This window comes from Orbicella franksi, chromosome 2, assembly GCF_964199315.1.
Source record: "Orbicella franksi chromosome 2, jaOrbFran1.1, whole genome shotgun sequence".
Lineage (NCBI taxonomy): Eukaryota > Metazoa > Cnidaria > Anthozoa > Scleractinia > Merulinidae > Orbicella > Orbicella franksi.
Window position 1 is genome coordinate 35,997,906 of NC_138146.1, and position 23,994 is coordinate 36,021,899.

The window sequence follows — 23,994 nt, forward strand, 5'->3', positions numbered from 1 at the left end:
TAGCTAGCTATGTATAACCATAGTTAGTAGCTCCTGACTATGGTATAACTGGGCTACAATAGTCTCTGTCGAAATGGAAAGTGATTTGAGGAATTGTTCTCGCAGAGGGCCTATTCGATGGCCGGTGATTTCGTAAAAACTTTTGCCGGAAAACTTCGATCATGATATCACTCCCCACACCAAATATTTGTAATTCAGTACTTAACTGCTTTTTCCAGGGAAAACAGTGAATGCTGTTTTTCTTCCCAAGCCCTTAATGCCTTGGTTTTAACTGAGGAATTACGACTTTCCTTACAGCGTGTATTTTTCACGTCTAACCGATTTTACTGAGTGTACGTTTACCCAATGCGGGTTAATGACTGAGTAACTTAGAACAGTAGAAACACATCCGCTTGCTTGATACAGATTCTAACATCGATACTGACATACTGAACAGGTTTGTGTTCGCAAGAAATTTTTGTCCTGTCTTGTCGGCGACGTCACCTCCGTGTTGCTGTGTCAAGACATGTGACCGGATTACCGCCATGCCAAAATTCCCGCCATCTCGTTACCAGACCCCTCGTATCTCAGGTCAGCGGTGACCGAACGCCCGACACTCTGGACGAAATAAAAAACTGGAAACAGTATGTGCGCATGCGTTCATGTGCAATTACGGGCTTCTTTAACATACATGGAAAAAACAACCTTTGTAGCTGATGCTGGCGCATCTTCCGATTTTTCTCAGATTTGTACAATTTTTGGATGTTGACCACAAGGATCTCGGCCTCAAAGAACGAGGTTGAAATTCAAGCTGTTGTCGTTTACATTCAAAACCCAAAAGATCGTTTAACTTGGTTTACCATGCTTTACTCATGTTCTCAGCTCGGGGTGAGGAAGTTCGTCGAAAATTTGCATTAAATTTGCATTAAATTTGCATTAAATTTGCATTAAATTTGCATTAAATTTGCATTAAATTTGCAATTTGGGTGTGGCTCGAGTTTTATTTGACCCCTAAAAGATGCAACTTAAAACTGAACAGGCTCGATTACCGGCCGCTGATCAGGGAACGAGCCTGTGCTAGTAGACCAGACTCGAGGGATTGGCGGAAATCGAGCCTAAAAATGGAAATAAGAGCGATGATGATGATTATTTCTTCGAGTGCACCCTAAAAGATACTTTGACAGCTAAGAATAGTGGGGTTTCGTCATGAGCACCTTAAGTGAGACCAGAATCCTTGAATTACACCCTTAAACGAGACGACGAGCACCACCCCCGGGTTTACAATCCACTCTTTTTCTGACTCTCCAGCTCCCTTCGAGTGCCGTGTGCGTTTATGTCCGTGTTAAGTCACACAAGGTCCAATCCAAAGTCCAAGGATAGCTGTGCGCGTGCGTTATAATTTCGGTACATTTATTTGCCGTCCTCTGCAAAACAACAACTTGAAATGACTTAGGCCTCGTCTAAACGAGCAGTTTTAATGCCGCAATTTTTACGTGACAATTCTTATTCGCTCGCCTGTAGATGAGTAAAATTGGCCAATTTTTATGTGGTAAATAAATTTGTTGAAAAGCTAACGTGTTACCTTTTATGTGACAAATAAAATTGACCACATACAAAAAATTGCTCGTGAAGACGACTCCTCACATAAAATGAGGCAAATGTGCTCGTGAGCACCAAGATTTTCGGAAGCGACTAAGCAGCCTCGCCTTGTTTCCGCGTATCTCTGCTGTCCAAAGTCATTACTGGCGCACTAAACTTTGAACTGGTGACAAATATTTGCTGAGCCATCTACCGAATCAAATATATTTGTCATATAAAAATTTCTCGTGTAGACGAGGCTTAAATTCTGCGTTGTCTGAAGAACGTGAGCCACGACGGCTAATTTTATAAATTTCTATTTCAAACTGATCTTCGTGCCCCAGATTAAGTTTCGTGATAGTTTTGACAGTGATAAACAAAGTAAACGACTTAAGAGTATCACTAGATTCGTAGATAAAGCATAAATTCATTTTGTTTTTATTGACGTTGTCCTGGGCTTCGCCGTCGTAGCTTCTTAAACTCCCTAATAGCAAAACTGCAAACGGGCTGAAATGCTTTTTAACATTATATATCCAAACTCAGATATTTTCTTGTTCTCTTTACCTTCTTTTTGATTATTTTTAGCTTCTCGTCGTGAAAAAAGACATGTTTACTCTGTGTATGTAATATCCCCCAGTTTTGAATGCGTGTCAACTCCAATGCTAATTACTGAATACTGTAGAGACATTGTGAAACTGAATTGAAATAAACTTGTATTAACATAACAATATCGTCAAAGGTCCACTGTTTTCGAACGTTGTGTTGACATATGACTACAAGACGAATGTTTATTAGGCTGGTTGTCCTTCATAATGATGGACGTATTATATCTTCATGTATGACACTCCATAACTGAAATTTCGATTTCCGAACTGTTTGATCCATTTAAAATAATGTGGAATATAGGTTTTGCTCAAGCTAGGGAAACGCTTTGCTCCTGTCCCCAACTAGACAACATGCACGGGTGATCGGAATTTTTGAGAATTATAATATTTCGTCTCAATAAATCCAGCCAAAAGACGATTTGCGAGACGCTTTTGTGTTCGTCTGATTCATTCAAAAAGCTGTCATTGGTAAATAATATCGGCCGGTGTTTCTGAATCCCTGCAGTTCGATCTATCAACTGTAAAAGTCCTCAAAAGTGATCTTCGGAAATTCGATGCAAGTAAAATAGCTAGAGTTAGTTACTTGACTCCGTGCCAGATGGCCAGGAGAAATAAAAACATAAGAAAATATAAAGACACGCACCAAAAAGGTATGAAACTATGATATTTCTGTCAGCGGACACAGGTACACCTTGTAAAAAGAATTCCAAATTTTTCAACTAGTAGTCGAAGCTAAGATATTCTGTCGCCCCTTTCTCGAAAGTCGCAGTACTTACCGGTCACGAAAAACTGGTTTACATTCAAGGTCGAGATATTAATAGTTTTGAAATTTAAACCATAAAACTGTCAGGTAACGAAACAAATGGGCTGTTTATTGAGTTAAAACCCGCACTGCTATTCTTTAGATTTAGTCTTAAAATAATTATGGCTTCGGGTCTGTAAAGTTACGGAGTCTTTGGCGATCGAGAAACGGGCTCCTGAGTCACTAGTCCAAAGCTACAGTCTCTCATGGGAACCGAGGCAACTACAATTAAACAATGGAACAAATAATAGCACAGAATTTGCATGAGCACGTTTTACATTCAGTATTCACCGCTTTAACAAGATCTTTCAGTAAGGAAGGGGGTATTTTGTGTCACATCACTAAAATAGTTCAAGCAGACGCCAAACGTAACTGCCCGGCTTTTTCTAGCGACCCTACATGAAGACAGTCCCAACGGTCCATAGAAACACCCGACCGAGACATGCAAACGCAATTGCAAGTAAACACCTCTCGTAATTATCCCACCCTTGCCCTTACATCGAGTTTGTTTTTCCCAGTTTTAATTTTGCATGGATTCTTGTGTGCTTTGCGTTCATCTAACGTCACGAGTGAAAACCAGGCCTCAAGTAACAAACGTTAAGAAGGATAGCCATTAAAACATTAAAATAAAAAGGTGATTTAGGGCAGAAGACAGATATAGCCATACCTGGGAGAGAAAGAGGCGAATTTAAAGCTTCGAGTGAAGGTTCGGTTCTGTCATCAACTACAAAGACAGTTGAGCGAGTTGCTATGTTAACTGTAGTTTCAGTGGTTATTACGCCGACATTGTCACCAGGTGGCCATTCTGTCGATAAAATAAGAGAACAAATTAAAAATTTACAAGCGATTTAATTTTTTCTTCCCTTTCTTTTTAGCACTATCTTTAACACATAAGTACAAATCGATTCAACCTGGTTCATTGTCCAAAGGAAGTCAAAATAATTAATTGTTATTCAGAAATAATTGTTTTCCACACCGAGGGATAAACAGTCTTTGTTCTTGAGCATTGTATCTCGCCGTCGTATGGTTCATTCTGCTAAAATAAAAGCCATCTTATCAACATTTTAGGTTCGATCTTCTATCGCCAGGCAGTTGTTTTCAAAAGCCGCTTTGGGTGCACTATGTCTGTGTTTATTTTACGCGGTGCTTGACGATTGCACAAAAAATTGAATGTTCAGTTCACCCGCCTCATCATCTCATAATGTTCCGGTGCAGAAACTCATACAGCAAACTGGCAATCCTGGGGCAATGTAGTTAAAAAATTCCCTCTAAGGATTGAAATTGTTTCCATTGACAAGGTCAACAGCCTTACAAACATTATTCTATAAAGTCCCAGTGGGATGACAGTATAATTTTTTTCCTGTCTAGCAAGTTGTTAGTTAGTTTTCCCACTTCTTATAATAGCAACGTTTACTCACCTGCAGTTGAACATATGAACATTGGAAACATGGTTTTAGCAACATTCCGTCTAACCAATTCGAAAGTGAGGGTTTTCTTTATTCGGACTGAATTTTACCTGAACATAAACAAATCGCAAAATTTAAATTTGAAATGTTAATTTCTTTTGAATAACCACGTGTTAATGCAGAACTGCCCTGCCGAATAATTGTGAATAATTAGTTTACCTCTGTTTGGAGCTCTAAAGAAAAATTAACACTGACAGCACAGTTTATTGAAAAAGAAAAGTAACAGAGAGTTAAGAAAAATCTAGTGTTAGAATATATGAGTTGTATATATCCCAAACCGGCTGTTTACGCGTAAAGTTTTTTTTTTCATATCTAAACCTTGAAAATATTTCAATCTACTGGTAACGGAAGAAAGATCCTTGGTCACGATTGTCCTATATTCCCGCTTGAATTCAAATATTTATCTTTTAACGCTGCTCCTAACCGCTATTCCGGCACCTATTGTTATTACTGTACCAACCGACTGAAATATTGGTTGGTAAAGCAAAGAGTTCTCTCATGTTACTTGTTATCTATAAAATAACAAAAGCAGTGTTTGTTCACAGATATCTTCCCTTAATTTATTACTAAGTTGTCGTGAAAATAATGTTTTATTTCGTAAATAAAGCGAAGTAAATGGAACCAAACAAGACAAACACGGGCACGATTTTTGTGATGTGAAAAGATAATTTCCCTGTTTCGTGATATTGCCGCTGATCGCTTCAAACTGAACAAATTCGGAAGTTTAAGAACACTGGATTTGCCAAGTTAAAATGTTTCGTGTTTGCTTTCACAAGAATCAGAATATCATGTTGTTATTTAGCATCATCCAAATCCACTCCGTAGAGTACGAAAAATGTGGAAGAAAAGGGGGTTTGAGAAAGTTCTGTTATTTTATTCTGTCCTCACGAGATAAACGTGTCAGATTTTTCTGAGCGTTGGCACATATAAAGGAAAAAGCAGGCTTGTAAGTCTCGATTTTCTTCTCTCAATTGTCAACCGACCTGTAATGCCAGCAGACGGTCGGTATTATACACAGTGGAACCCCGATTGTTCGAACCCCCAAGGGAGACAAGAATCGGTTTGAAAAATCGTGTACTTCAAGAAATCGAGGGTACAATTAGGGGAGAAACGGCTTTTGGTTGGAAGAGTCGGAAGTTCCGAAAAGGCGAGTATCCCAAAAATCGGTATTTCGCTGAACAGTGCTTCTGCTCGAGTAAGAGGGAAAAATATATATATATTTTCCAGCAATTTTTATATTGTTCCTCTTATTCTACTTTGAATGGATATTTTTAGGACAGGAAAAAATAAAGTGACAAGCAGTACATTGTCCTGGTCGATGGAATATTACAAATTATTCTTCTGCGCAAGGATATTTTCGATTTTTACCCATCGCGAGAGCCCTTATGCTAGCTTCGAATGACTGGATATCGCTTAGTAATGCAGCAAGGAGCCTAAAAGAGTGATAATTTTTAATAGCCCTTTTTACAATGTAATCTAGCGTGTGTGAGAGACAATTTCAGGCAATATTGTAGTTTCAGCCTGAAATTAGCTTGCATTCACGTACGTTGAATTACATTGTAATGCAAATGAGAAAAACTAACCGCGAAAATGTCCCTAGTTTAATCTCTTCTTTTGTTTGTTAAAAAAGAAAACAGAAGAAAAGAATACATTTGGGTTAAAAACGCATGCACACAGCACTAATTCTTGAAACTCCGATTTGGCTCAAGTTATTAATTCACATTTTCATACGCTCAGATTGTCCAATCAGAAGTCTAAGATGACTTTTCTTGGCTTCTGATTGGAGGTATAAGTGCAAGAAAGAATGACTGCGAATAAGTTAAAGTGGTCACATATTTGGCTCTTGCCACTAAAGTATTAAATGAGTCCGTTCAATGCCTTCCTTTCTGATTCAGGAAATTTTAATAATCGCATCGGAACGTTCATTCCTTTTCCAATTTCTTTATTTTTCTTTTCATAGTAACTTAAACACGGACGGGAGTGTGACACTTTTCCGATGTAAACGTAACTCTCCAATAACTTAAACACGGACGGGAGTGTGACGCTTTTCCGATGTGAACTTCCCAATAACTTAAGCACGGGCGGGAGTGTGACAGATGTTAATAACAGATATTATGACGAGACAGAGCTTCAACAAGACCATCATTTCCGTTCATACCACACTTGAATCCTGCCAATCTACAGGCAAAGATCAAAGTGTCTTCTGTCGAGGACCCTTGGATGAGACTGTAAATGGCACCAGCAGTGAAAGTGTCACCGGCTCCAAGGGTGTCCACAACTTTCTCAGGGGGGTAGGCGTTGCTATGTTTTACTTCACCATCAGGACCTGCGCCATCCGCACCCTTTGCTCCCCAAGCACAAATTATTGTGGCACCAGACTTGATTTTACTTCGTAGAGACCTGACAGTCTCGTAAGGCGAGGAAAAGCCAAGGAACTGTGCGAAGTCCTTGCTCGTGAACACGACATCTGCTTTATCCAACAACTGCATAAGACTCTTTCTCGGTTTTTCTAATTCCACAGATACAACAATCCTGTCCTTGGGAGATTGAGCGGCGTTAAATTCTTCAATACTGTCTATCATTTTCACGATCTCGGCCTCGTTTCTTCTCCCTTCAAAGTGAATCCAGTCAAAGTCTGACAAGTTGACTTTTTCGAAAGCAGACACGGTAAGCTCTGGAAGGTTATTTCTTGAATGGACGACGGTTCGGCTGCCAGTCGCCAGGCTCAGGGTTACAAATGACGTGGGAGTTCCGCAGCCAGAATGCTGAACGCAGTTGTCGTAACGTACTCCCCGTTGAAACAGATGCTTACAGACAAAATCAGCCTCCAACCCACGGGACAAGGAACCCAGGAATTCACACTCCATTCCTAACTGAGTCAACACCGAGGCATTGGTACAGGCATTTCCTCCGGCCTGCCATCTCTGGGAAATGGCTCTGATGTCTTCATCTTCGTCCGGATAACGTTCACAGGTGTTGACAATATCAAGGGCAATAAGACCAACACATAAAATTCGTCGACGAGGCATGCTGGCTGTGCGGTTAATTGGTTGCAAAATCTGTGAAGAGAAAAAGGAGAAATTATTGCGAGTAAGTACTGCTGCATTCGTATGGGACAAAGGTCCCAACGTTATAAGGCAAGTACGTCCTGGCCTATAGTTACACTCAACAACCAGCAAAAAGGCTCTCCAATGTTAGGCGATTAAATAAAGGTGTGAAGAAAATTCATAGATGGAAGAGATAAATGGAAAACCGAGAAAGCAGCATTATATTCCAAGCGGAATGTATAAGCGGCGCGCAGACGTTTGTGCGCTGCAGATACAAAACGCTAGCTTTCATATGCGTTAAATTTGAGAGTCATCTTTTGCTTCCTGCCAGGTTCACTGGGCCCCGTAAAACCCACGCAACATTTTAACGCAACCTATTGCACCATACTGGGAACGACAAAAAAGTATTCAGGATATTCTTCCCTAGTATCATTTGATAAATATCCTGTTATTAGCAACTTTTAGAACGCAGTAGTTTCGGATCACTTTGACTTTAGAACCACCCCCCCCCCCCCCCCCGAAAAAAAAAAGAGACGGTTACTATGCGGTATACATTTTTTCCTTGCCTCTGGCCCTAGAGGTTTTAATTTGGAACCGAGGTATCTTCCTTTGAGACCTTTTGGGAAGCAATGGGAATAGTTAACAAAGTGCTAAAGAGTATTTTTTTTTTCTGTCAACAATGCTGGGTGTGGAGAGGGTGAATATATAATATTATTGTTCATGTAGAATTCTCAGAATAACATTGCGTTGACAGAAGTGACAAAAGTATATTGTTGCGTGGAATTAGACATGAGCGTGTGGAAACAGAAGCCCGAATCCAGGCTAAGCCAGCGACCTTAAACCCAGGGAGGCTCCGTCAAGGCTAGGCTGGGCACATGGCCCAATGACTGGCCTATCTGCTGGTGGTTTGGTGGGGGCCAGCTGTCAAAAGCAGGAGGGAGGGGAGGGTGTCTTTTACTGACACCCCCAACTAGCTAGATCTTGAGTTTTCAGTGTTAAATAAGCTTGATGTTGACTGTGTTTCTGGGTATTTTACTCAGTTGTTTGACCTTGTTTGAGGCTTCTGTGTTGACATGGCACCCTGCTGGAGTGGTCCATGCCACGTGCATGCGTGATTGGCCAATCTCCTAGCCAGGGGGGTGGTCAGAGGACTTCTGGCCGCTGGGACTGTCTTTGAGTCAACGCGGGCATGTTTTTGCGAATTCGGTTAGATATATTTGCAGGCTATTAGAACTAAATCGCTTTCTTTTCTGTCAGATACAATTTCTGCCTGGGCTAGTTAGTCTAATTTCTGTAACTAATAAGTGGGAATAGCCAATAGCTAGCTTTTACTTCCAACTGCTTATTATTTCAAAAAAAAGTGCATTTATGTGAACGCAAATAAGATTCAGCTCGAGAGAAATAATAATAACTGAAACGCACCCCCAATCCACCCTAACATATATGTTTAAAAGCCTCCGATTAAAAGGTATCGTGCTATAGCTCGAGCCTGTCTAAATTTAAGTGCTTATCCGGCAATCAGTTGGTACGTTCTGATTTAGATTGGAAACGGCGTGTTATAATAAGCTCCAAAGTCATCCCGAACTTTTTGAGAGTGTGTTTTCACAAGTCTTTTCACATGTCCGAACTCTTCCAATGGAACTGAATTTCCGATTGAAAAGGCGTTTTAAGCCTCCTTTTCAGGCTTAGTCTGTCTACAGACGTCTACTTTTTTGCTACGAGTTATTTTCTTTTAGAGGGCGAGAGGGTTGCGGCTAATACTACTTTTGCCTTTGATCACGACGAACTCAAGACGAAATAGTCTCTGAACAGACTACTTTTTGATGAAAATATCAAGGTTGTCCATCGAGGGTATGAGGCGACCAAATGCATAAGCTTGTAAACGCAAATCATGCTCAAATGGATTTCGGTTGGTGTTGAATCGATGGCATAAAGCAACAGGCATTCACAGGCGACCAAATTGGCACTTCGAAAGCGAGGCTTAGGAGTTAAATTAGCTTATCTGTATAAACACAATTGAGGCTATTTTCCTTCGTAAATACTCTGCGAAGAATTTACTTCCTCGCTGATATTATTTAGTATCACTGACGATCACAAAACTACTCATCAATGGCTGTCTGTTCTTTAAGAAGTCGTCATTAGTTGTCATTGTCGAAAGCAGGCCGGCGCTAACTCTACCTAGCGACATGCTTCAAAACTGAAAACGACATGCAGTTTACTTATTAAAATTTTCGACACTATGCGGCCTGAAGCTTCTAAATTTTACATACCCGAGATATGCTTGAACCTCGGTGCTGCTCAAACACTCTTGTCTTCAAAATCAGTCACTCAAAACAGAATGGGGAACATTGACAGCTTCGTAATGACGGCTTCATATCTATCTTACCCCCTAAGGAGAACAAATGTTCTCAGCTTCTTCTTCCTGTTTTCGAAGCGGCCAGTCAACGGCTAGAGGTGAGAGGAGAATTTTTTCGTTAAAGGAATTTTTAAGACGTAGAGGAGAGGGGAAATGAGACTACATAAAAATGGTACAATTAATTTCGTATCGTTGACGACGGTAATGATTTTGACAAGCACGCGACAGGGTGACGGTGGACTCCAAAATATATCTATGAACATTGGTAATGGTAATTAACTTTTAACTACTTTCTCGTAAAATGTCTTGGAATATCATAGGTATCTACAAGATGGATTCAAGTCCGTTTATCTGACATTGGTTTCACTTGCTATAAGCTATTCATCGATGTCGCATGTGGTATAATTTTCATGTAATTTTAAGCAAATGATATCAGCTACATTAGAAGGAACGTTATTGTTGCAAATGACTTTCCGCGCCGGTTAAGGACGTTCACGCAAAAATTTTCCAGTCGATAGATTTCTTTAAAATTTTTACTGCAGTCAGATAACGAGTTACTTGTGTCAGAAATGAAAAAAAAAATATTGGGGGTCGTCGACTTCTTTTCAGAGAATAAGCGTGTGGAAAGCTACTCTGATTTTGGAAAATTTGTGCACCTAATTCAGCATGGTCTACAAGCGTTTATAGTTAAAAATATCGAAGGTGAGTCAACGGAGGCAAACGATCTTAGTCATTTGGAAAAACAGAAAAACGATCTCTGGTTAAAAGTTTGTTTAAACCGAGCTTTCGACTACCAGTCTGTGGTCTTTAACGAGTAATAGATAGAAAGCGCGAACGTTGAAATATATACTAAGAAAAGTGTGAAAAAACAAAATTATAATAAAAACAATAGAAATGCTTGTGTGCGAGTAAAAATGCTAATGTGAGGTTCAAAATAAAACTGAATATTTTCTTGGTAATTGTTTCGCATTATTGTCAGCATGGTTCGTAATTGCTGTGTGCCAGGATTCCAAAGTTTTTCTAACACGGAAATTTCCCTTGTCAATCACGCGTGCATTGTCAAAGTCGATGGAATGGTCGTTCAACGAGGCATGTGAAGCAATATTAGAACCTTTTTTGAAGGTTTTTGTGTTTCTAATATGTTCTTTCTTCCTTGTTTGTAAACATCTACCAGTCTCACCGATATAACTCCACGGGCAATCGGCGCATGGGATCTTGTAAACGACATTTGTTTGTAGTTCCGCGGGTGGTCTTGATTTCGGAGAAAAAAACCCCTGTTGTAATGTCTTAAGGGGTCTGCTTGTAGTTTGTATTCCATTGTTTCTTAGAAGTCTTGAGAGAGGTTCAGTTAGGCCTTTGATGTAAGGTAAAACTGCGAAGCCAACGTGTAAGTCAGGAGGATCAGCCCATCCAAAGAACATTCCTACCAATTCTTCTGAAGATGGTGTGATTGCCTGGGGTTGTTTCTTCTTCAAGATGTTAGTCATTTTGTAGAAGTGGGTCTGTTGCGTAAATAATTCCAAATGTTGCCAACGTTTTCAGAAAACTTAACACTTCAAGAGGCATTTGAAACCGCAGCACAGATAAACGCAGAGCTAAAAAGAACGGAATTCGGTGGTGCATTTTAAAAAAAATTCGAACTTCTAATCGATAGATTTTCTTCAGTTTTTCGCTAAACGTAGAAAATCAGTAGAGAAAATGATTCATCAAAAGAAAAATAGGGGTCACCGAACGTCCAAGATCGTTAAATCCAGGCAAAGCTATAGTAATGGCCATCTACCCTATCATTGTTCATTTTCAGTTCTATATTATTATTACCTAGCTCAGTAGCTCTACGTTTTGTAATTTTTTGTTGCCAAAGTTACTTACTGCGTATTTTTCTTCCAATAGTTTTCCTTCGAAGTCAGCTGAAGCTTTGTCAGGTCTCTGGTTGGGAACTGGATGTGGTTCGTGGCTTTCTAAGAGGTTGTTATTATCCAAAATAAATATCAACAACTGAAAATAAACAAAAAATGACATTAAAACATTTAAAACTTAACCCATTTGAAATGTAAAATACATGTACTTTGAAGAAGGAAGCCGCAGGGGTATTCTTCCTGACCTTGTTAAAGCGTTTCAACAGTTCGACTGAGCAAATTTCTTTAGACTAAAACATTCTAAAAAATCATTTAAAAAAACCCTCATTCATGTTCACATGAGCTATTCTTACAACTTAAAGGATACATACAACTGTGACATGTACTTTTAGGTTGAAACCCTATCAAATATTTCGTTCATTCTTACTGTATTTATCCGTAATTATTACCGAGGCGACAACACATAGCACTGGGAACAAAAACTATATGTATTCAACTGGACATTCCCTCCTCGCTCTCTCGTTCGGTCGTTTGGTCGTGAACCATTTTAATTAATTACTCTGACCAGTGCATAGGATTGATGCAAATTTGTTGCAGGAGACTGTTTCTTTGTTATCCCTGTAATCCCTTGGTGAAAATATTTTTGATACATAAAATTTATTTTCGATAATCAACGTCTTCATAGTACTCGAATAGTGTAATTGATACAACCGGCGAAATTCAGAGCGCTTGACCCAGAGAGGACGAAGACTAGAGGCAGACAACTCAACATTATCATACACTCCTAAAAAAAGGAAAATACTCTAAGCCACTGTCCGCAGAATTCGTCTGTGCGCCCCAAAGGCTCCCAGCTTGCACACCTGTATGGTTTGCTGAAGACCCGCCACCAGTGTGTAGGGTTAAGCCGAAAGACTCGCGCAATTGTTTTTCACCGGTTTCTGTCAGCGGCAAGATCCATCTTGAGCTTAAAGGGATTAGAACAGGGTATTGGTTAGTCAATAGCCCTAAACACCCAAACTATTTAAGGGTTTCAAAGCGCTCTCCAAATTGTCCTTCATCTCTCCTGTCTTACAATTAAACATAACTGACCAGGCTGGAGGCTAACTCGAAAACCTAACGGTTCATTTGGCCTTCAGTCTCATGATTCAAACAAAATCATAACAGTTACTTCACCTAAAACGTGCTGCCTATATCAAATTAACTGAAAATGTTGTAATATTTACATTTATATTGAGAAATTAAAGTTGTTGTTGTTGTTGTTGTCCAAATTGCTAAGATGGCCCAAGTCACTGAACCCAATAGCGATTCACACCAACTCCATTAGGCCACTCATGATAGACTCCATTACTTGCTGGAAATGGCTGGACCTACCACCAATCCAGATAAGCCAGATGAGCATTTTAATAAACGTAAAATTGTGACATACTGCCCGGGCTCTTCATTTAACAACACTTCTCGGCATGCCAAGGACAAATCTAGTTTTAAAGACTTCTCACCATTCATTTAGCTGCGAAAAGAGCTCTTCCTCCGGTGGAATGGGATACTCAAGTACGTCCAAAGTAGCCTTAATATTGACCTCGTGATCACTAAAGATCATCTGGCCTTAAAACTGGAAAAATAGGCGTAGCCCAACAGAAAACTCAGTCTACCTTGTCCTCATTCTTCCCAGTCTCTTGGGCTCTTCTTCAATCTTCTATCTCAGAGCAAAAGGAACTGGCCTGCGGGGTGGCTTTTGCTTTCAGCTTGAGATATGCGGTCACTCCTTAGATCGTACCCAAGGCTCCATCAAACAGTTTGCATGCTAAGAAACTATTGTAGGAATGGTTCCTGAGAAATCTGTTTTATCTGCTTACAACCCAACCTGACAACGGACAACCAGTTTCGCCCCACAAGTGCTGGACCATCACCTCCAGTAACAATAAATGGAAAGCGGGCTTCTTGAAAGGTATAAAATGTACACATACGAGAGCCTCTCCAGCAACTGAAACGTGATGGCCTGAAGAAATGCGCAACTTCACGCCAGCTTGCATCTGAAGGATTTTCTGCCAGTACAACAATCCATACAGTCTTCGCTATGTTCGTCACCGAAACACCAGTATCCAGCTCCATATCCACTGACCTTCCATCAATTAGCGCGGGCTCGCACGATCAACATGTACATCTCCTCTGAGAATCAACAATGGAAAACATTGGCCAAACTGTTTCATCCACAGTTTCGTCTCGTCAACGTCATGGAAGCAACCGGGTTTATTCCTCTTTTTATTAAGATCTCTTCCTTGGGTTTTGGTTTCTGTCAGGCATGCTTTTCCGAGCACTTTATATAGCAATAACTAAGATACTACGCGCGCTCTGATTGGTCAATGTTCTATTGTACTGGTAGACTCAAAGAAAAGTGGTTACGTCACCGGTTCCGTAATGGCCGAAGAAAGCGGCGAAAAATTCCCCACCTTCGACCTTATGTCGGCGTTTGGTCTGAAAAGGTCAGAAAGCGAAAATCAATATCAAAATAAATCACAATCTAAGCAAACGAATAAAAACAGCAGTGCAGAGGAAGAGGTGTCCTACAAGAAGAGACGATTTGCCGAGGTCGAAAGCGAAGATCTTGACAGCTCTACGCGCGAATTAGAGAACTCAGAACACTACGGATAACAAATGTAATGAACAGCTTCGGCTTTCCCTTGCTGAGATGTCTGAATAACACGAATATCTTTTCATTCACGTATACATGGAATTTACAAGGAAAAAACGGACCAGAAGTTGGCCGTCGCGATATATATATATATGCCTTATATATGTTTAAACCATTTTTTCCATTGCAAAAATTTTACGCCGATTCCGTTTACGCTTGAGTTTGATTGTTCAAAAGCAGGGAAAAGAATTACGAGCTGAAATTTAACAACCGTTTTACGTTTAAGCTTAAGCTTAAACACAGAGCGATTCTATAAAAGGCAAGGACATGCCACCTTTGAAGCACTTTGTTGGCTTTTTTGTGGAATGGCGGATAGCCGAAATACAGTCTCATTAGAGAAGTCGTGGAGAAAGAGTGTTTTTTCTTTAAAACAACGGAGTCATTTACTTAGAATAATATAAGGTAACTAGTAAAAATATAGTGAAAATAAAACTCATATTAACACTTTAGAAGATGCCTTTGGAAGGACAAAAACGATGAATTATCCTTGTCACTTCACGGAACATTCAAATTTCGCCGCTAACTAAAATAACAAAGCTGATGCCAGCGATCAACGAGCTATCTGTTTCCATTTACCTCAGCATGTCGACAACGACAACAAATCTCCTACAGGTGATTTTGGTTAGCCTGTGAACACAGACGGATATTAGTGGGATATTTAAAATTATTCAGATTTATGAACGTAATGATGGTGCAAACAAAATGCAAATTGAACAGTACTGAGGTATTCCTCAAACTGTTTTATATGAAAGTATATTCAGAGCAAAGAAATTGGAAACAAAAAGTACTACGAAGAAACAAGAGAACTTGAAAAATGGCAAAGTGAGATGTCGCTTGGATATTGAAGTTAGAAAGGAGACAGAAGACTCATGGCTTACTTCAATGAAAACAAAAATTGCGTTCGTAAAAGGTCGACTGAATATTAGCAGCAACAATACAATAGCAGCTAATAGGGACTTTAAGATATGGTACGGCTAGGCTGTTGTACGGCGGCAGATAGTAAAGATCGCTTCCGGTGACGTCATGACGCGGGTACCAGTACTGCTTTCCCGCCGTAGCCTTGCTTTCTACTACAGGAAAGTGCCTGGTTTCACGTACTCTTCACTTAGTGAGTATAAGCCTGCTGTTTACTTCTCATTTTAACGCTCTTTTCACTGTTTGAACAGCCTAGTTTGAAGATAAAGTTCTCAATCATAAAAATCAGTTCTAAGATCTCTGTTTCTTTGTCATTTGTACAGAAATTTTGAAGATTTTAACACCTACCGCGAGATGATCAATTCAGTCATATTAGTATCGGGCCGAACAGCTGTAGATAACAAAAGCTTCGTATGCCCTAATCTGAGCTATAATAGTTTATTACTGTTCAAAATGTATTTTATTATAATCGAAAGTTTTGTATTGTAGGGCTTATCACGCAATCGTTGTACGAACAACCTGTCCGTGATGAAATCAAGCTTTTTTATATCAGAATTTATATTTTGTTTTGTGGTTGGAATTACAGGCGGTTCTATCAAGTTCTAAAAGGCAAATCTGAGTTCTGAGAGATGTAAGACAATAATAATAATAATAATAATAATAATAATAATAATCACTTTATTTAAGTGTCGATGTATTTAGCACTAATGTGCTAATTGGGGACACTGTAAATAAATAAACAAATATTTCAAATGGATAAAGGAGAAGGAAATCATTGTCGTTCATCAAGCCTATTTCTTATGAAATTAGAATAATCTCTGGTTTCCTTGAAAGTAGTCATTTTTATCAAGACACGTAGAGACTGCACATACCGTTGCCGTACAACAAAATCTTAATCATTTTAGTTTGGCGGGTAAAACATCGTTATCAGCCTAGTTCCTCACGGCCAAAGTACCGTAGTAACACCTCGCCGTAGCGTATCTCAAAGTCCCTATAATGTTCACCTCATGGAACCTCTTTTAGATAACCGGCTGAGGAATAACCATATTACCGTAGATATTATATATTACCTTCGCAGTCTGTTTGTATCTGGGGTTTTTTTTTACGAGTTTTAGTTTCCAAACTCATTTCGCAACCGCGCTAATCCTCGAAGGAGCAAAGACACTCTGGCATTAGAAGAACTAGACACGGCATTTATTAATTTGAGTGAGCAGTTCGAATTCATACGATAGGCTTTCGCAAGTGGAGGAACAAAATTTATGAAGTTGAAATTTAAAAAGTCAATTTTCTTTGCAAACTCTTCTCCTGAAGCTATCGTTCATTTAGTTCAAAAGGCATTGTTTAGTTACTTGTAAAATAAAACAGAAAATTAAACCCGATCGCTACGCAGAATTTTGTGGCAACGCGCTCAAATTAGACCTGAGTGAATAAGCCAATCAAATGGGAGCATTCGTCGTCTGTTGGGATTTGTGATTGGCAGGCTGAACACCTCAGCCTCGTTATATAGGATCGCTCCGTGGTTAATTAAGCTCAATGCGTGCATGCGTAATAAAGCTTGTTGTTGTTGCATAACACGATGAACGAATATGGTTTCCTGTTTGATGTTATAGTTTTCACTCAGCAAAATACAGACATGGAAAAAAGGACTTCATAGCCTTCAACAGAAGCAAATAAATTCTGAATAAATTTTGTAATTAGCCTTTATTCCATTTGCAAAACTTTTGAAAGTTATCGTTGAATCACTTTGCCAAGCGTATGAAGTTTGTACTACTTACAAAATTTTCGGACAGTCTTCTATTTTCCTGATGACTGATGCCGGGTACGAATTTCTGCATTTCCCCGTTAGAGTATTTTTTAATGCATAAATATACTTTATGCCTTTCACCTATAGCCTTTTCTTTTCTTTTTTTAAAACTATTAGAGCGCTAAATGTCTTCGTCGCTTTGCTCTGCATATTTTGTGACGGGCGCTGAGTCTGTGCTTTTATTCTTTCAGTCGACGTGATTGACTTGTCGCGTCTTCTCATGATTTTGATGAGAGTAAGCAACACTATTTTCTTTTACAAACGTTTTCGTAAAAGCAATAGAACACTTTCTCGTGATTTACAAGCTTTTCTCGCGTTCTCCCAGCATCCCGCGTGGTTTATTGCGGCGGTAAACCGACAGAAAGAGTGGTCTATTGCTTAAGTGACCAAGCTCCTGGAATTCGCGACAAGTCATCCTGCCTTCCGATGAAAACAATTTTGGGGCGACCTGCTTGTTAACAAGGTTCTTTATAATCGGCAATGCGAAACATAATTAAAGGTAAATAAAACAAGCAATGCCCCTCGCCCTAGGGACAAAAGAGGTGCAGGTCAACAGACAGGTCAACTGACAATTTTCGGGAGAATACTTTGTTTTTCCGCACCTGAAAATATCAGGGAAAGTTCGTTCTACTTGTTTTGACGTCTTTGAGGTTACCATGAAATCCGGCGGCCGCGGCATCCTTTTTTTTAAACTCTCCGCCGCGTTTGTAATGTCAAAGACGCTTTCGCCAGAAATTTGCATTTTAATGGTTCGTAATCCACAAAAGACAAAAACAGAACAAAGCGATCACGACTGGCTTTCTCGCGTTATCTTTGAAACCAGATTTACAAATTTGTAGCTTGGCAAAGTGCTACAACTGCCTAATTCCGACTCTTGTTATTCGGCTTTGCGAAATTTGAATACCGGTATTTGTGCGATATAATAAGTATGCTTGCTGTACGCTCCTCCATATGAATGCTGTTTACTTCGCAGAACATTTTGAGTCGCTTCACATAATATTTCCAGTCGCTTCCTGGCCTAAACTCATTGATACTCGTTAAACAAGATGGAATTTGGCTGCACTGACTCTTCCGGCGTATCCGGCACACAACTGTTAATTGTTGTGTTCTGAACTCGGAGCTATTCAGTAAGAGAATCGAACTTTTTTACACAACGAACTCACGTACTGCCGAAATTTACCAGAGCGCACGCACACTTTTAACCAAAACGTGCTGCGACTTACGTAATCTCCCTACAGACCGACTCACAAGACTGGGTTTTCATTTAAAGGGAACCGCTTGAAGTAGTTCGAATTTCGACTAATTTTCTTCCGCGCCTCGTCCATGCGAAAATAAATATTGCGCTTGGCTTTGTTCGAAGGCAAGCGCGTTGCTTTAGACGATTCTTTACATGAGAGTAAACATTCAGACACTAAACATATTCATGCTTACACAAGATTTCACTTCTAAGATTTTCTCTGTAGGCCGCTTTCTATCGAGCGTTTAAGTGTATACGTGAGGAAAAAAATATTGAAGAGAGCATAGGATGTATTGTAAGCAAAAACGTACGTTGTTTGAACTATACTTACGTTTCAACCAAATTATGACACGACCAAATCTCCGCAGCAAGGACTCGAGGAACCTTTGTGGTCGCCATGTTGAAGGCTTGGGCGCCAAGCACGACGTCACTACTCAAGTTGTCTGTAAATGAATTTTCATTGGATGAAGTCTAACTGATTCTTATTCTGTACAAAAGACCTAAGACCTATGAAGACTTATGAGCAAAGAACTAACACCTAAGACCACTTTCCAATCTCAGGACCTAAGGTCGTGTTCTATTGGAAATTGGGATCAATCGTTTCAACCCCAGGTTACTCCTTAGGTTAGGAATAGTTCGAACGCTAGCGACAATAGGGCTTTCCACAAGTTGCTCAAGATTTCCCAACAAGTTGCACGCAGTTTCTCAAAAAGTTGCCTTTGTGACGAAAGTTGCTCCAAAAGTACAACAAAAGTAAGATTTCTATTCATTTTTGTACAATTTTGCGGCGTAACCAGCGTTGCTAAATAAGCTTTGTTCTCAATTAAAACCAAAAAATGTATGAGTAAAGACTACGCGTCAATAATAATATTAATCCTGTAAAAATTCTTCCCCCGAGACACTCGAGTGAGGAGTCAGTCGAGTGTGAATCTTCGTTTGCCATTTTGATTTAAAAAAAAACAAAACAAAAAACCGCTGATCGGCTTCATGTATCGCGCACCCATGATCTACCCCAGGGGAAATTAAAGAATTAATAAATTGTCTTTTGAAACATTATGAAATATGGAAGCAAGGCCAATTTAAGCACTAAATTATGAAATATGATCGCAAGGCCAATTTAAGCACTAAAAGCTGCTCTGATTTCTCAGTCAAAATTGATGGAAAACTTGAAATTGTTCAGAATGCAAAAAGTTGCTCGAAATCAGGAGTCATAATTGGGGACGGAGACCGCAAGCGCGCGCCATTTCAAGTATTGGGGGGCACGGCGGAAAAACCGCTGATTGGCTGAAAAATCCGTTGTCTTGGAGCATGCTCAAGCGCTCGCCGCTGACAATTTGCGGCTGCAAACGAGTTTCGAAAATGTCTGAATATTTTGCAAGCGGGAGAGCATCGAACAACAAGAAATATTGTGGATTTTTACCCAGTTAGAACTTCTACTTGTCGCAGAGAATCCGGATTAAGCAAAAGTAAGTATGTTGCAAATGTTAGCCTGGTTTTGTTTCCTTCTTTGAGTGTTATTCTTTGTGTTGTGATTTATTTTGTCCGTTGGTGTCGTGTTCATTTTGTGCCGAGCGGAAGCACCTGCTTAGCTTATTTACAATACTCTTCTGCTGCAGATATTGGAGTACAGATGACTTAACACAATGAACACAGGATAATGGAAAGCTATGTTGAAAGGTAAGCCAAGTTTTCCTTCCTTTCCTTCCGTAAATGGTTGATTTTTGCAATTGGCAACATTTACTAGTTCGGGTGACTTGGGAAACTTTTTGGCTCGATGAGTCTACATTTGAAAAATTGAAGATTTTGTTCACTATCATTTGAATTACCCGTCATATCTTGACTTGCCTCTGGGAAGAGACCCGTTAGGTTTTTTTGTCTGCCATGTTCATATAAATAAGTGACGAAAACCGTTGACACTGTACTACAAATGAGCTTAATTTTGTAGATTTCAGGATATAAATCTTACATACAATGAACGTTTTAAAAGCGTAGCCAACTTATGTCCAGTCCGGATATCAGCATACTATTCAAGGTGACACATTTCTTTCTACGTTTGGATATATCCTCTGGCTTGTGTTGTCTACAATTGAAAAGTTCTTGCAGCAGTGCAAGAATCTGATATGACAGATGTACACTAAGGTTTGTTGTTATTGAATGGACTAATTGCGTTGTTTTGAAAGAGTTTTTAAAGGTTATCGTGTAAAATTATTTTTTGACCTGAAGGCAGACTTTTTTGGGATTAATTAGTCAGATGATGATGAGGTTAATGAAATGTTTTTATTTATTTATTTTTTATTGAGTGAAACCTCAAGAAGTAACAATCCTTTTGTTGTACTTCATGATTATGTTGTACTACATGATTTAAACTTCCCAGTTACAAAGCTAGCAAAATGACTGAGGTATTCACAATATAGGTTGAAAGAAGTCGCGTAGTCTTCAATGCTCTACGCAGTATTGTATAATGTATGAACAGTGCAGATACTAAGTTAATGACATTTCTTCTTGCAATGTAATAAGTATTCAAAGGATGAAGCCAAAGTATAGCTTAATTTAATTTTACATTTTTTCCTCTTTTTTTACACAGCTAGACCTCAGATTTTCACAGCTCTCCTCCTCTCTTTCAATGACTTGATTCTCTGGCTGGGGACAGTGTGACGTGGCAATGTACATCAACGTGAAGAAGTTTTTTTCCTGGATGAAATGAATGCCATCTTCCTTGGAGAGGATACTAAATGATATGTTCCTTTCATAAAAAGATTTAGGAATAATAAAAGGGATAATTACAGAACCAAATGCATGGAACAAGTATTTCAGGATTCCCCAGTAATTAATAAAGAAAAATGTTTGAAGACAGAAAAATTATAGCTTGGTAAACAACTTGGTTGGGATTAGACTTCTTAAAAATTTGTAGATCATAATATTTTGGTGTGGAAGGTTATGCGATATTTAGCAGTAATTTATTCTTTGCAATCAAGGTGAATAGTGGCTGTTATTTAAAGGTTAAATAACACCCAATAGCACTTCCATTTACATCAGAAAGGTGGCCCTTCAGTCCGCAAATAATCGAGTACAACTAATGGGAAGGATAACGTTCCCCAGAAGAATTGTTTACATCTTGAACGAACTTTGACAGCCAGTAGTTGAGACTGCATGCGGGCATATCTGTAATGGCCGTTTCCAAAGTTTGCACTCTTTCTTCAAAGTCTTTCGTGGTAAAAAGACCGCCGGGTTCCAAAGTACAGGACTTCACTAATCGATGCAGTTTCCATTCCTCGAAAACCTTCACGACCATTTGGCTTTATAAGCTGTTGATTTCGGTACTGCATTATCAACACTTTTCTTCTCATCCTCCACACTTTTCGGCTACTGAAATCTCTCGAACGACTTTCTTGCGATATACATCCTGACTGAACAACAACTTGTAAATGCTGGCAACCCCAGCAACTTTCACATCTCAGAATAAATTAAATCGCACCATAAATGCAAATTAATTACGCTGGTAAAAAATATCATCGATATTGAAATTATCGAGGAAGGAATGTTAGACAGCAAACAATTCTAATTGGAAGTCTTTGTTTATTATTTCTTTAAGAGTGATCATGAGAAGTTATTTCCAAAACTCGTGCTTCGTGTTTCATCGGGGTATCCAAACACCTCGAAACAATAAAAGCACGAGGCCGTAGGCCGAGTGCTTTCATTTGTTTCTCGGTGTTTGGATACCCCGATGAAACACTCGCTCTCGTTTTGGAAATAGTACTTCTCATATCCAACAGGCATGAGTGGAATAATTGTTTTATTAAAAAGGCCCCCAAAATATAGAAAACTAGACTTAAATAACAATAAAAATGCTCAAAACATCATGCATACGCTTTCCATATTTGTAGAGCATGGTATAATGGCTCATAACCTGATAGCTAAAACAATGAAAACTCTCAAATTGCATTATCCAGTGATCCAGTTTTTTAATGACGCTCATTGCTTGTGTGTTTGTGTTGGATTTTATTTTTATTTCAGTTTAGTTTTCTATATTTGGGGGGCGTTTTTAATGAAACAATTCTAGTCACGCTTTTTTGGTCTTTTTGTTTGGGAATGGGAGAGGTTAACTTAACAGTAGTTTTTACATGTAGTTAATTTCAGTGAGGTGTTCAGAGGAAGGGGTTTGCTCCAAATGCATGTGTTATGATATTAGCCCTTGTTGCTTCACTGATGTTGATAGAGATTTGAATATCTTCTGGATCTGCTATAGTCTTATTTTCTACAGTAGTGGGTTATCAGTCCTCAGCCTAACACCCAACCTGGAAAGCCACGTGATCACAATTTGTCTGGTCCCTATCCTTCAACCTACCAGAAGTACAAGACTCTAGCTGACATAACTCATAGGGTCATGGATACAAAAACCATCCCTCCACAATAAGGTGGTGACCCCTTAGGATGGTTGGAAGTTGGGGGAGGGAGTAAACAAAATTTGGTGGCAGGGTCTGCAAGGGTATGGAATTTATCTGGAACACAATATGAAACAGTAGAATTTTATTGCAGTGTAGGCTACTGAACCTTCTCCTTAAGAGTATCTAGGAGAGATGGCATATGGTATTTGCTTCGAACAAGACTTAAACTTACTATTGGGGGAGGAGGGATCGTGCAGTTTTCATGTATTTTCTCACAATAGTGCTTTTTGCAAAAAGGCATGCTTTCCAATGTGGTCAGTGTGAGATGCAGACTTTGGACTGCAGGCCAGGTGTTAAAATGCAGACTGTAGACTTTTCAAGTGTTACTGTGTGTTAACAGTAAACAGACCAACCTTATTCGGGCTAAAAGAAGTGAGAGTTCAGCCTCAATAGTTCTAGGGTTAGATTGAATATCACTCGGGTTAGCTGGGAAGGATCTAGGGGGCTTTGGCTGGTTTGGTCGAACCCCCTAGATTAAAAAAAAAAAAAGAAATAAAACATAACATGCGAACTTGGCCTCAGAATAACAGAAATCCCATTTCCAATTCAAGGACCACAATTTCATAAATTTCCAGCGTGAAAGCCACCGGTCCCCCTACAGGGGACTGCCTTTTGGCAGTTTGTATCTCGAAACCCCTTCTCTGTATCCGCCCTAGGGTTAGCCTGAATATTTTCTCCAGTTAGCCTGTATAAGGTTAGCTCTCGATAAAACACGATTCTGTTATAATAATGTCTGCAGTATGTATTTCCCCCTCACTCTGCAGTCTGCAGTGCACAGTCTGCGTTTTACACTGACTGAATTTCGATGTAACTACAAGCCTTCACATAAACGAATGTTCCCCCAGTATAAATTAAAGTGGAACAAGAACCCCTTTTGGCGGATTGCTTTTTTTCGTTAACACAATGGAGAAATGTTTGCAATAACGAAGCCCACAGCTAGCTGCGGGGAAAGCTATGTAGCCAAGGAACAAGAATCGTAGTAAGTGTGAAGTAGCATAACCCATAATATTAAACAGGCTAACAAAAACAAAGAGCAATTTATTTTATCCTTCAAGCTGTATTACATATACAATACAACTTTCTACAATGCCATATTAAACCTCTATAGGCTTACTACAAGTTTTCAGCTCATGGCAATACATGGCATCCACTGAAGCGGCAAAACAAAGCACGAATGAATAGCACACAAGCGAAACACACAACAAAATTAGGCAT

General features: G+C 39.4%; 1 pseudogene across 1 annotated transcript; it reads right to left on the minus strand.

The window, feature by feature from the left end:
- Nucleotides 1-6,324: 6,324 nt before the first annotated feature.
- On the minus strand, nucleotides 6,325-18,684 carry LOC145470008 (ketohexokinase pseudogene; annotated as a pseudogene). The gene is made up of 4 exons (XR_014042409.1): nucleotides 18,666-18,684; nucleotides 11,703-11,828; nucleotides 9,864-9,925; nucleotides 6,325-7,489 (listed from the first exon to the last, which is right to left on the minus strand). The product of XR_014042409.1 is annotated as a ketohexokinase pseudogene (transcript).
- Between the last annotated feature and the right edge of the window lie 5,310 nt (nucleotides 18,685-23,994).